The 14,176-nt window shown below is 39.2% G+C and overlaps 1 protein-coding gene across 6 annotated transcripts in view; it reads right to left on the reverse strand.

Annotated features, from left to right (window-relative positions):
* CREB5 (cAMP responsive element binding protein 5) overlaps positions 1-14,176 on the reverse strand; it is a 305,374-nt gene that overhangs the window by 96,093 nt on the left and 195,105 nt on the right. The gene's annotated exons all lie outside the window — the stretch shown is intronic.

Here is a 14,176-nt window from a genome sequence, read left to right on the forward strand (position 1 = left end):
ACACAGTTACACTGGTATAAGCTTATTCCCCATACAGGAATAAGTTTATACGGTATAAGTATATTTATACTGATATAACTGTGTCCATGCTTGTGGGCAGTGGGGTGGGGAAGATAACTCTTTAGCTCTTTTGTATAGTTACAGTGGTACAATTTTTGTGTTTAGACAAAGCCGCTGTCTACATCGGCTTTGTGATGATGTTCTGAGGCATATCACTCACTGAAGTCCTGCCTCTAAAGGCAGCCAGCCCAGGACTAGCAATAAAGTTTGAACTAACACTGACTAGCAGATGCTACGATATCCCACTCCAGAGTACTGCCCTTTTATGTGAAGAACCACCATAAGAGTTGAAATCAGCTGAAGCATCTGACTTTAAGCATTTCCAGATTTAAAAGGTGTGGAATGGTACAGTGGAGTTGTCAGTGGAAGACCTTTCACAACGTAACTTGCTTCCCCTGTTGGCTTGACATAATAAGAGCATATGGACATTCAGAGCAGAGTGCAATGCCCTATTTCATTTTTCAAGTGCTTGCTTGAGAGGGTGGAGGTCGGGAGGGGAGAAAGGCTTTTTTGTTTGCTTGCTTTTGGGGGTGGGGATGTCCTCTTCCATCTATCTTTTGTAAAAGAGTAAAAAAATGTACATTTTCCTTAAATTATGTGCACGTGTCCCAACACAGGTAGATATCTAATGAATATGTAAATTGACAAAAGGACAAAAAGCGGCAGCTCCCTCAGAATCAGTATAACTAAAAATAAATTGGATATTACATAGAGGGGAGCAATCCATATGGTCAGCCTACTTGGAAAATTTTAACAACCACCTGCACATGCAGCAACATCCTAGTGAAAGACTTATGTCATTTACACCTTTATTTTGATGGTCACATTCTGCAGTGGAATAAATCTACAAGACTGCACTACATACAATAGTCTTCCCGCATGATATGATCTCAGTTTGGAGAAAAGCTGGAATTTGCACAGCAGTGAGCATGGCTGATTTCCAGGTGTTGGAAGACATAGCTTACTCATTTCACTGTGCTTTAAAAGCATAACAAATGTGATGAGTACAAAGAATACTGGTAAAGTGTGGTTGCAGGTTGGGCAACCAGCATGATTTCCTGATGTTTGTGAAGCTTGAGAAGGGTGAATTTAGCTCCTGAGTCACCTTGCAACCTAACAATTTACCACAAAAAAATTTTTTTTGATTCAGAAAATTTTAAGAGAAGTTAAAGGTTTAAGGCCAGCAAGCCAAATGTATCCTTGATATAATGCCACTGAACTCTGTTTATCTCTATCTTAGAGATGGTAATCAGTTACTTAAAAGGAGAAAATGCAGGCAGTATATGAGAAAGATACTTTGCATTTGGCAAAAGTATTAAGACCAGCTGTTTGTTCTTTAGTTTGTGGCTATACATGTATCGAAAAAAACCTTTCTTAGCTCCTGGTCTTATTTCCACTGTAGACTTAACCGTAAGCCTTGGATAAATGTGGTGTTTGGGGTTTAGAGCGAAGTGTCATTTCTGATGTCTCCATACATGATAATGAGCTTCTTTTCACAAGGGACTTGGGATCTGATTTTAATTTGTGGTAGGGTTATGGTCACAATAAACGTCTATTTCAGATATTCATGAGAAGCCATGAATGCAAATGGAAATAAAAAGTGACTGTTTTCTTGTACATTCAAAGCTATGCATGTAAAACACACACATAGTAAAGATCTGTTCCACATGGAAGCCACCACAAGTCCATGATGAGACCACGCCTCCTTATTCAATACAAAAAAACATCATGCTCAACGGTCTGAGCAGAGAGAGGCTGTATGTACATAGTTTGTATGCTAGGGTTTTTAGCCTCTCTGCTTAGATTGATGCCAGGCTGTGTCACTGTGTCTTGTTGACACTTGTCTACTATGAACTTAATTGAGACCAACAATGTGTTTCCTATAGGCTATCACACAGCTATTGGTATGTCAGTTTTATATGGTCTGGATTTGAACGTACACGTGAAAGGTTTTATAATCCATGTCCAGTCCCTTGAACAACCCAGTCCATGCAACAGATTTAATCTGGAGTTACTCAGATTTACGCATTTGATTCAGGCCACAGTCACCCTTTTACCACCATGCCATTCAAGCAGCCAGAGCCGCTTCAAGAAGTGGATGGCGCTATCTGAAAAGCTGAGGTAGATAAAGTGTATGCTGATTCAGCTCATTCTCTGGCCAATCTCTGCCACTGCCAGTAAGGTTCCTATGAAGCCCTGACTGTGATTCAAAGTTGCCCTTCCCTTGGCAGAACCCTTTGGCAGGATGCGATGCAAAAACAATCTGCACTCTTCCTGGGCAAGTTCACTCTCAGGCAAAGAAAACTGCGTCAGTCCATGGACCTGGGTTTACCATCCTTACTCTCCATGGGGGTGAATCAAGCTCCTTAACTTAAAAAAAGAAAATTCCACATTGTCTGAAAAATTTATCAACTCCTCCAAACACAAGGGCAATGCCGCTGTTAAATAAACAACCTGGTAAACTTGTTCTATTGGCTGGTCACCCAACAGGACATCTAAGGTACTCTGAACATCAGTATTCCAATCTTGAAGCCCTCCTTGCAGGATACCGATTACATATGAACTTTTCCTGTTGACTAGAATGGACCAGACAAAGCACATTTGTGACAAAGACCAAGCACAGATGACAGAGCTTAATATTTGACTCATGTTAACTTGGTTTAAAATGCTACGGCTAGTATCATGCATAAATCAACTCTACTGGAGTCAATGGAGATAGCTGATGTAAATCAGTGTAAGGATCTGGCCCACTTATATTTGTAAAATTGTAATGATATAAATGTGAGTAAACCTACAAGTTCAGAGCAACTGAAGGAAGACAGGTGTCAATCAAATTTATGAACATGAAAAACTAGTTTGTATTCCCGTATCACTGAATCAAGTAACTGGGTGATGATTTTAATAGCTAAGAATTATAGTTGGGAGTATTTAAAGCAACATAAGATATTTACCCAAGTTGGATTGTAAAACAAACAAACAGCAGCAGAACAGAGAACCTAATATTGTGATGAAAGGTACTAATACTTAATCATGCTTGATAAAGTCTCTTTACTATGCTACTTTTTCATGAGGAATTTTTTATTTAACCAGCAAATGCACCCAATTTAACTTTCCTAATTACTGAGCATCTTAGTTACAGTTTGGGTTTTTTTTCTTATCCATCCCAAGTGCATTATTTAAAACCCTTAGATGCTTTCTCTTGAAAAGGATTTGCTAGGAAATAAATCATGCTTATTTGCAAGAAGAATCATGCTTATTTGCTGGAAACGTCTATAGAAATAAGCAGTATTGGTCACAGGTGCATGACCAATGTTGTGATTTTCTGCAGTACCTGTTGTTGCGAACAGACTTTACTGAAACCCACATTCGTTGCTTATGACAAGTATGCCACTTAACGCATAGACTCGCATGAAATATTGTTCACTGCATGATTTGTGATTGCTTCTTTATACTAAATATGAAGAACTCTAAACTACCTGTATACTGGTGAGCAACTCCACTCACTCACTCTTGCATGATATCCCCGCAATCCTACTTTTAAGAAGGCTGAAGGCCTTTCTCGTGTGAGTAGGGTCCTATGACACTTAGCTGAGGCTGGCTAAACCACAAACTATTTTGTTATGTTGTGCAAAGACCTATGAGCAAAACCCCTCTTTAATTAAGACAACGCAAACAGCACAGTGGTTGTAATTACCTAGGACTGCTTTACCCCTGGGCATAATGAAATAAAATTGGACCTTCTATATTTTTGTTTTTAAACTGAGTAAACCAAAAACAGTTTATTTAACTCAAAGTAAACGAGGCAGATTTCACTTCTAAAAGTAAAGGGTGTACGGCTGGAGGTTGGATATGCAAGGATGACCGAACTGCAAACTGCTGGCAAAATATTTGACTTTCTGCTGGTCCGTGGCCAGTGTTTCCTTTGTAAATTAATCTCACATCTTTATTAAGTTAAGCATTTCTTCTTCTTTTTTTATTTGAAACATACTTTAAATATTTTGTTTTTATGACGGCCTGGAACACGATATGTCCCCTTCCAGATAAAGAAAAAAGGGAAAGTCTGACATTAGGAGCAATCCCATAAACACATGCTTTGGCCAATCTGACAATATTTAAAAAAAATAATGTGTCAAGGATCAGTGCAGAGAGAAACAACCAAATGATATCCTCACATCATCTGCTGGGGAACATTAATCCAAACTGCTTTCACAAAAGAGACCTTGCTATTCAAGAAATGCAAATTCACCTGCAAATCTAATAGTTTTTGTCAGACTTCCTATAAGACTTAGGCTACATATTTTTCAGTTGTGATCTATCTTGAGGAAGAAGTCCATTAAAATCCCTCCTAAATGCTGTATTTAATATTTAATGTGTTTTGTTTCTCTCACTCAAAGGACTTCATTTTCTGACTAATAGAACTCAACTTTTAAATGGAATTTCATGGATTTCTTTATAGACCCCTGATTCATCTCACAAGAAAAAGAGAAAAGAAAAACAATCTAGGATGCTTCCTTAGGAACAGAAACCGATAGTCAAAAGTGTTTAGCAATTTGGGTGCCCAACTTGAGACTCCTTATAGAGCCCAGATTTTCAGAATGGGGTATTCATCATTTCTGAAAATCAGGCCCCTTTGAGGCACCAAAATCACTAGTTACATTTTAAAGCCTTGGGCAGATGTTTCAGCTCTGAAAAGTTCTGAGCTATCTCATGCTAAGTAAAAGTACAAACCTACACAGAAGGCACAACCCTACATGTCGTCCATTCATGGGACTCCCACTGAAGTGAACGGGAGTTCTTGTGTGGAGGTCTTGGCAGGACTGGGCACAGTATGTGTCCCCCACTGAATACTCTGAAATGTTATCTTTTAATTTGTAACCCTAGGTCTTAGGGAGAAAAAGCATTCCCCAAGTCTCTTCCATATACCCTTTTCCAGGGCCATTAGGCCATGATCTTGCAAACACTGATGTGCATGTTTCAAAGTAAGGGCATTTGTAAGTGTTTGCAGGATTGGGGCCTTAAAATTGACTTCATTGACATTGCCCAAAGCAAGTCTAAATTAAAACATAATTCGGCTCAGTGATCCCATTCAAACTTAGAATTGTTACAGATGAAGGCAAATTTTGGTGATGGGGTTTTCTAGGCCAAAAAAGTGGGGAAGATAAAAGAAGAAAGTTTTCACAGCCATGTAGAAAGCTGAAGAATGGAGGAGATTATACCCTGAACTTAATAGTAAAAGAAATTTAATTGCAATGCAATGTGAAGGTTTCAATTAAGAGATGCCCTGCTATCAACATTCTCAAATCTTATGAGCCTTGTCTACTCTAAGGCTTTTCAGCAAAAATTTTCCACCACTGCTGCCATCATGGTGAGAGTAATGCATTGTCAGTTTTGTGTCACATAGACATACATAGTGCAGGGTCAGAAATCATGGTGGAAAAAAGGTTTGCAGCTATGGGAGCCTCTTCTTCTCCAGGTCTCCCACCAATGACAACACTAGTGGAGCTGCATTCATGGTAAAAACCTTAGAAAACTTTCCCCAGGAAATGAATGGAGACAGTCTGCCAGGAGTACTGATGAGATTTTTACATTGGGACAAGTATTTCAAAGGCATTAAAGGGGATTTGCAAACTAAATAATCTCACTTTCTCTTCAGCAATAGGAATTCACTCCCATTGATGTGCAGAGGATTTATTCAGGAAACTCCCATTAACACTAATAAGAGTTACAGCTATATCTCACATGCCCACAAACACACTGATGAGAAAATAGACCCCTTAAATCTGTCAATCATTTGCCTTTTGGCCTCTGTTAAAAACAATTTGATCTCATCTCATATCCCTTCATGCCTAACCCCTTCCCTGAGCTGACCATGGAGACTGCTTAAAAAACCTGATCAACTTTAACTATACATGATTTGTTCTCATTCGATTTTAAAAATACATTTTGCAGAAAGCTTTATGAGACTCACTACTGGACTTGATGGCCAGGAATGTCATTTACAGTGTACCGGAAAGCCAGGTATCCTCCAAGAAAGCAAGTTCTTTTTATCCAGGAGCATTAGCAATCCCCAGCCAGGAAGTTTACACACTGTCCAGGTTAATGATTTGCTCACAATGTTTTAAAAAAAAAAGAGAGAGATGATCCCTGATATTTACTAGACAGTTGGACACAGCACAGAGGCATTTTAAAAGAACAAAAATGAATCTGGGTTGCAGTAAAAGACGATGTACAGTAGGTGAATGCACAACATAGAGGAAAACATGAGATTATCCCATCTCGTTTCTGAGAGTCAAACTCTTTACTGTAGATAGTATTTTTTAAAATTTAATAAATAAAAATAATTGCCACTTTGATCCTACTACTCAAGACTTATTTAATTCAAGACTTCAATGAGGTTGCACAGGGCATAAGTCAGTGAAGAATTCGGCCCACTGACTTTTTTCTTAACCCTTACATTATGTTCCATAATTAATAATTAATTTAGCAATAACCAAATAATGGGGCACGTGTGTGGGTGATGTGTGGTTATATATGTAACAGTGTATGGATAGTCATTAGTTAATGGACAAATGATTAAAGTACATAGGGTTTCATTGCAATACAGCATCAATGTGCCATTAGTTTTTAAAATGAGAGCAGTTTTCACTGCTAGATTACTGTCAAATATACCTTTCTGTTTACAGAAATATTACCAAATGGAGCCCCACCTAGTGACGGACAAAGCTCAGAAGGTTCAGAGGTTTTGTTGAAAGGATTATCCAAGTCTTTTGGCTCTGAAAAATGGGCTGGAAATCTCTCAACAGAAGAGGGGAAATTGTTTTCATTTTTTGAGAAAGAGAGAGAGAAATTTCTGGTACTTAAGGTGTCCAAGCAGGTTGGAAATATCTTGTGGCCAGCTTTCCTTGTGGCATTTTGGTATTTCCCTTGCTGTTCCTGGCTTGAAGCATAAAATACAGAAGCTTGCAAAAGCCAGGCGTGGGAGAAAACTCTCGACAAATTTTCAAACCACCCTGGTTTCATATGGGCTCAAGTTTTGGTTCAAAGTTTTTTTTCTGGGAAGGGGATTTTTGTTTTATTTTATTTTATTTTAACTTTTTAATCAATTGCTTTCTATAATTTAAATTAATATCATTAGAATAGTAAATGGCAACAAATATCATAGTTGAAGCACCTAAAATTATTATATATCATTTTCATTACAGCAGTCACCAAAAATCCCCAATCAGCACCTCTTAGTGCTAGGTGCTGTACAGACACATATGAACACATGGTCCTTGCCCTGTAAACAGACACCACAGATAGGCAGGCAATAGACAAAAAATATACCAGTAAAATATTTGAGATAAGTTCATGTCTTGTTAGTTACTTTTTTAATCCTTTAGCCCCATCTGCAACCTTATCAAAACATCTCTAATGCCCCTCTTCCCTGACAACCAGCTCTGCTATTGCTGCCCAAATATACTCTCCCCCTCCTTGCTACCCACCCAGTACTGATGTCTGCTCTCCTAGTTCTCCAAGTGCCTTGCTATTCTACCTCCACTGGAGCTGTGTGATACTTCGTAGATTCGGTTCACACAGGTTCACATCAACTGTTTTCCAGTATGGGTTCACAAGGCTTACATTCACTTTCACTTGGAATAAACCAAATCAAAGCAAAATTCATCCTCATCCACCAGGTTATGGATCAGGTTTTTCCCTGAGTGGGGTGCGCATGTTTTTGTAGTGAAGAGAGGGATGTTTTTTAATTCTTTTTGGAATTTTGACTGAGTCTGTTAATTCACCGTGAGCCAATCAGTTAATTTGTTTGTGTATTTTAATATTTGTTCCATTTGATAATTACTATATACAGAAGACATGTACAGTTCAGCTATTCCTCTGAAATCCAGTACGCTCTGTCCTCAATATAAGACTCTTGGATAAAACAGTCTAGTGTCCCACTGCACCAAATTCAATTGAATCTCTACTCCAAAATATCACCTCAGAATAGCACTGTCTCATGAAAACAATGCAAAATGTTGATCTTCTCAAGTTTAAAATCTAATATTTAAGGAGACAAAAGAGATCAGTTAGGCAATGCATGGATATCTAATGTGCCACTACTGAATATACTAAAACCAACCATATTTCTTGCGTGCAATGTGAAAAGCTTAAGACCAAATGCTAAGGCCCTCCAGAATCCAAAAACAGAAGAATGCCCTAACATTAGCTTTGTCACTTCGTTGTTCTTTGAATTAAAGGTGGTCACAACATTTTTCCACCCTTCCCCCCACTGAAATTTTACATTTAGAAAACAAACTATTTATCATTTTCATCAATTTTCTGCAGAAAATGTTGACTTTTGTCAAAAAAACAAAAACCCACAATATTGACCACTTTCCATCCTCTAACAACTGAAAAGCAAAATGTTTTAAATTTTTGGCAAACATTTTCAGTTTTCTGACAAAAAAAAGTTGAAAGCTTTCCACAAAAATTTGGACTTTGTCAAAAACCCAATTTTTAATAAAAAAAAGTTTTGATGGAAAATGTTTGGTCCATTCTACTTTACATCTGCAGGCAGAATCTTTTTTACCCACTTTTTAAGTAAATGCACACTTTATATTCCCATAATAATACTGGATGTCTCTTCTCACTTCTCAGCAAAGATTTAATACCTGATGCTGTAATGAGGTCATATGTGACTCAGATATTCATCAGCACAGCCCAACACTGGGCAGGAGAGGGGAATAGTACATCTTAGTTCATAGCCTGGAGCTGTCCAATAAATGTGTGGGTTGGGCCCATATTTAGCTTTAATTATTTTGCTCCCTCAACCACTTATATTTCTATATATTTTTACAGCAGAAGTCCGTTTACTCAAACTATTTCAGAGACATCAACAATCTTCAGATAAATGGAGATTTCTATGGTCAAAGGAGCAACAGGGTAAGAGAGAAAATGGGCCAAATCTTCTTCTGCAGTAAATAGGCACAGCTCTAATGGCATTTGCAGAGCAGCACCCATTTACACCAACAAAGAATGTGACCCAATATCTTCCTCTTCATCTGGTTAACTGTCTTTCGCAAACTGCAGGAAATAGTTCTTAGGAGAGGATGTGATATAATCAGAGTTATCTTGGATTCCAAATCAGAAACAATACCTTATTTATATGGATGTTTTTGTAGATGTTATTGTACCTAGCAGCATTAATATGTATGAATGTATAGAAGAAACGGTTGTGACACATGAAGTGCCCTGTGATACTTCTGTATGAAAAGTGCAATACAAAAATAAAGTGTACTGTATTCCATATAGTGTACTACTTTGAAGGGTAATTTTACCTACTGATATATCCCATAAAATTGCCTGGCTGTAATTCTGATGTGCAGAAAGCTGCATCTTTCTTTCATAGTTGTAACCAAGGTGTTCATATCACTGTTATTCATTTTAACATGGGAAATTTTTGCTGTGGCTATAAGGATAAGGCACTAAGGCATTAAATTAATTATAGCAGTGGGTGTGGAACCCAAAGTGTTCTATTAAGCGCATGGTATTTTACTGACTGTGTCTGAATCTAAGAATTCTACAAAACAAATGGGATCAAGTGTTGTGTTTCATTGGGCTGCAAAATTAGAGTCAGACTATTTGATAATCAAGGCTTTACAATCTGTTCAGAGGAGATGGGGTTAGACAAAAGGAAGCAATCTACTATAGACTCTGTATGACACGTTTAAGAGTAGACAAATATCCTGTGGGAGGGGTGGTGCCCAACTATTGGTAGTGATCCAAAATTTGTGTTCATCTATATATTGGGTCATCTCTGAAACAAAGTAACTGTCCAGAAGAACACGCCCTGAAGGTGTTGCGAAGATGCAGGTGTTTAGGGGAAGAAAGAGAGAAGAGCTTTATAAGCTCACCCAGCGCTCACTGAAGTCAATGGAAAGACTCCCATTCATTTGAACAGACTTGGATCAGGTCCTAAGTCAAGACATTTTCTTCTCTCTCCAGAATTGGCTGGCCAAACTGGAAACTGTTCGGGCAGTGGGACAGTGCACTCCACCCATAAACAGAGCACACAGGGGAGAATATGTTAGCAAGCAACAAATATTTTGTCTCCAGGCCAAGATAAAGGGGTGTCTCCCCCACCAGCCCACCCTCTGAGACAATAAAATGAAGGCTGTAGTAAGGTTCTCTCTCTGAGGAAATCTAAAAAGGAATGCCAGCAGAGTGGTAAGCAGAAAGACACGGGCTTCCTAACGTTTGGTGTTGAAATGGAAGGCATTAGTAAGTGACAGGGTGCAGAAAGTCACTACCACCTGGAGCATTTCCACAGAGCTCCATCTTTCTTTGGGATAAAGAGAAATATACCGTAAATACAGGAGCAAATCAGGGGAATCACCACATGAGCCAGGTAGGAAAACTAAAGGATAGGCAAGTTCTTTTGCAATAGAGAGGGAACAACACAGTAAGTGGATACTAACAAACACTAAACTGTGACAGGAATACTGTTTGGAAATTACAAATCACAACCACATTAACACCAAATGAATTCACTGAGATTAACATTATGATGATGAGTACCAAATAGTTTACAAGGGATTCTGGTAAATAATTAAAGTCAAACAGGAGCTAGATGCAGGGGGTCAATTATCTACTCATCTTGTCCATCAATTATTTAAGTGTAGAGAAAGACCCAGCAATCTCTTAATACTAAAATAACTTAATTTATTATCTTAACTGTAGTTTTCAAGGAAAAAGAAGGTGATTTCAACAGTTGGGGCTCGAGTACGCCCAGTCACGTGTGGGTGAACAAAGGAGCAAGTGGAGGTGAGGAGGCATCCCCCTGTCCCTTTATCACCAGTGCAGGCACTAGACACAATTTGGTCTTTGTGCTCCCTTGAATGAAAGTCTATGTGAGGCTTGTACTGCCATCATCACTACTATACCCAACATGAAAATGACTCTGATTCCAACACAGCCAAGGCCACAAGAGCTGGCCAAATGTGCTCTTCCCCCTTACAAAAATGGGTGCAGCAGCTTAAAGCCCTGCCCCGAGACTTTGTGCCTGATTTTTCTTGACTGCTTTTTTTAAATTATGCTCCTAAAAATGCTGCTATAGAAAAGAAATTCTCATTCCATGAGGTGGCACAAAGACTCAGATATAACTTAGGGCTAAGGGGAGAAAAATGACTATGAAGAAAAAGACACTGATAACTATGAAAATAGTTTTACCACCAAATAAAATAGGTTTACCATAAGAAACAAGTATCAAATATCTTCTTGATTACACACCGGTTTTACACTGGTATAACTCCATTGATGCACACTAATAATCATGGTGAAAATCAAGCTGATAGTGCAAAACATCTATGGGTGTGCAAAAACACACCAGTTTTTGCAGAAAACTATCATGATGGCACCCCTTGCAATTCACTTAGAGTTCTGGGTTCACACTAAGCTGAAATCTTGAAACAAATGCAGTGAAATCTTCCAGTTCTGTAGCAAAACCAGCACATTTAGCTCCCGCTTGCTCTCCCAGACAACCCCCTTCACTAAGAATCTATAGGATCCCCTTTTTTCCTGTAGTCAAATCCTGAAGGAGAGAAGGGAGCTGATGAACTTAATAACTGACCCTCTCATTGGTTCAATTGGACAGGAGTGGCTGACCCACTCACCTGATTTCAGTTTTTGGAGTACTAAACATAGCCAAGAAAGTATGAATTAACATCAAGTTAGTTCCTTCTGCAAGCCACAGAAATATTCTAATCAAGGGAGCAGCCCAGTTGCCTGCCCCTAGTTCAGTACCAATTTAAATTTTAAACAGAGTTGAGCAAAATTTTTCAGCCAAAACTTTTTTTCCAGCACAAAATGCAAATTTGGGCTGACCAAAACATTTAGTGAATCCATGTCAATTTCACCAAATTGTTTTGGTCCAAAATAAAAAATATTAAAATGAAAAAAGTCTGAATGTTTTGTTGTGACATTTTCTAAATGAAATGTTTTGATTTACTGATTTTAAATGACAAAAAAAGGTTCTGATATTTTGGAACCGCCAGCAGACTGAAAAATCCGTTATTTGCCCAGCTCTAATTTTAAACACTAAACATGGGACAGTAGTCTTTGGACTTCTCTAATAATATGGTTCATTTGATGGACACCACGTGGAGAAAAATGTCAGGACACTCATTATCAGTATGACTAAAAGCAGTGTCTGGAGACACACCGCTGCCAAGTGGTAGGGCAACGAGAGAGTTCCCCTAAACATGATTTCTGTGAACTGAAAAGAATGGCTTGAATTTGCTAGCACCACAAACACTAAAAAGAGAGGACAGCTGCCCACTCAGCCATCCCAGAACACATTGCAAGAGGATTTTTTCAGGCCCTTGAATCCCTTACGCACAAGACAATTGCAGATAAAGAAGAGACCCTGGGCCTGTGTGGGGAGAGAAAGTCTGGCTGAATCTTCTTTGATGTTGGCATCAATTTCTAAGAAATTTGTTTTAAAAATGAAACATGAAACCTTGTGAACTGAGGTTTCCTTGCAGAAGTTTTGCAAAGCTCTAATAACCATGGCTGACATTTTTCAAAAATAGTTATTCATGTTGGGTTTCCAACTTGAAACACCTTCAGCCTGAATTTCGGAAATGCCGACCACCCACAGCTCCCACTGTCGTCAAGTGGAGTTGTCGGGACTCAGCACATCTAAAAATCAGGTGTTTCAAGCTATATCTATTTGCGTTTCAAAAGCACCCATCACTATGAACCGGTTCCATTTTAGCAAACCTGGTATTGTTTGGTTTTTCTTGGGAGCAATTATGCCTTATCAGTCATATGCTTTTATTGTTGGGATATATATATATATGAGAGGTAGAAACAGAGCTCTTAAAGGCATATACATTTAGAGAGACAGAGATTCAATCTCCTTTTCTATGGTGTTACCCTAAAGTAAGTTTATTCTAGCAGCAGAAGTGACCAGAAATCTGACCTGAAATATATTTTTTGGAGGGGGCAGCCTTCAGGATTTCCCCCTTAAGTCCTTTCTCCTGACTCCAAGCCCATTGTGGGGTGGATGCAGCTCCTTGTGAAGGCCATCCGTGTGACTACATGCATCAGTCATAGGGTGTTCCTTAAGAGCAACACGATGCTCTCTCAGCCCTGCAGGGATATGGCAGGTTGCTTCCTCTGCACTACAAGCCCCTGATGGCTTGAGATACAGGAGATCCAAACTACATTTCTATCTCTCTGTGTAATGCAATCTGCTGCCACTGGACTGCTAGATCAGCCTGTATATGTTTTATATACATTTTGTTCTGATACAGGAAATAACACACATACAGTATGTGTGTCACAATAGGTCTCTGTATAGACACACAGATTGGGGCAAGGCCTGTATCTGTGCACAAGAGGAAGAGGATAATACAAGTCATCCTCTACTTTGTACTTCTGCACAAGGCCAGCCACAGTGTGCTTACAGGAAACAGGCACTGCACAAGGATAGCATGGACAGTTTTGCTGCTCCTCCCCCCGCCGCCCTCCCCCCCCCCCCCAAAAAAAAAAAAGTCAGGGAGAGGAAGGACGAGGATAAGGCTATGCCATTTACCAGAACTGGTAAGGCATAGGGAGGATCACATACTGCAAAGGGTAGTGGAGCTGCAATAAACATTGCAGCGTGCACTTCCTAAGGCTTCTAGGAGAACACAGAAGTCTGACAGACTTCCTATTGGAACTCTCAAAGCAGTACAAGTCTCCTCCACAACACCCATATGTTCAATGGAGGCTGAGAATGTGACCCATGTGGTAAATCTATACTGTATGTGACACACTGTTGGCCAAATATTCAGTGTGGCCCTGAGACTGGCCTTTAAAGTTATTTAAGTATGGCACATGGGCGAGGCTTGAAAAATCAGCTTGAAAATCAGGGCAATTATGAACATGGGCTACCCGAGTGTGTGTCTACTGTGTGGAAAATTATAGATAGGATCTGCAAAGGGGTGTCTGGAGACCCAGGTGAAGGTCAGGGGTTAAATTTGGCCCAGAATAAGGTAATGGGGTTGCATGGTTGTAACAGAGAGCAGTATCTGTTACTTTACTTACTGGTCCCAGTTCAGAAAAGCACTTAAGCACATGCTTAAGACCATCT

This window comes from Emydura macquarii, unplaced genomic scaffold, assembly GCF_026122565.2.
Source record: "Emydura macquarii macquarii isolate MOO-44397 ecotype Brisbane River unplaced genomic scaffold, CSIRO-AGI_Emac_v2 contig_2422, whole genome shotgun sequence".
Classification (NCBI taxonomy): Eukaryota; Metazoa; Chordata; order Testudines; family Chelidae; genus Emydura; species Emydura macquarii.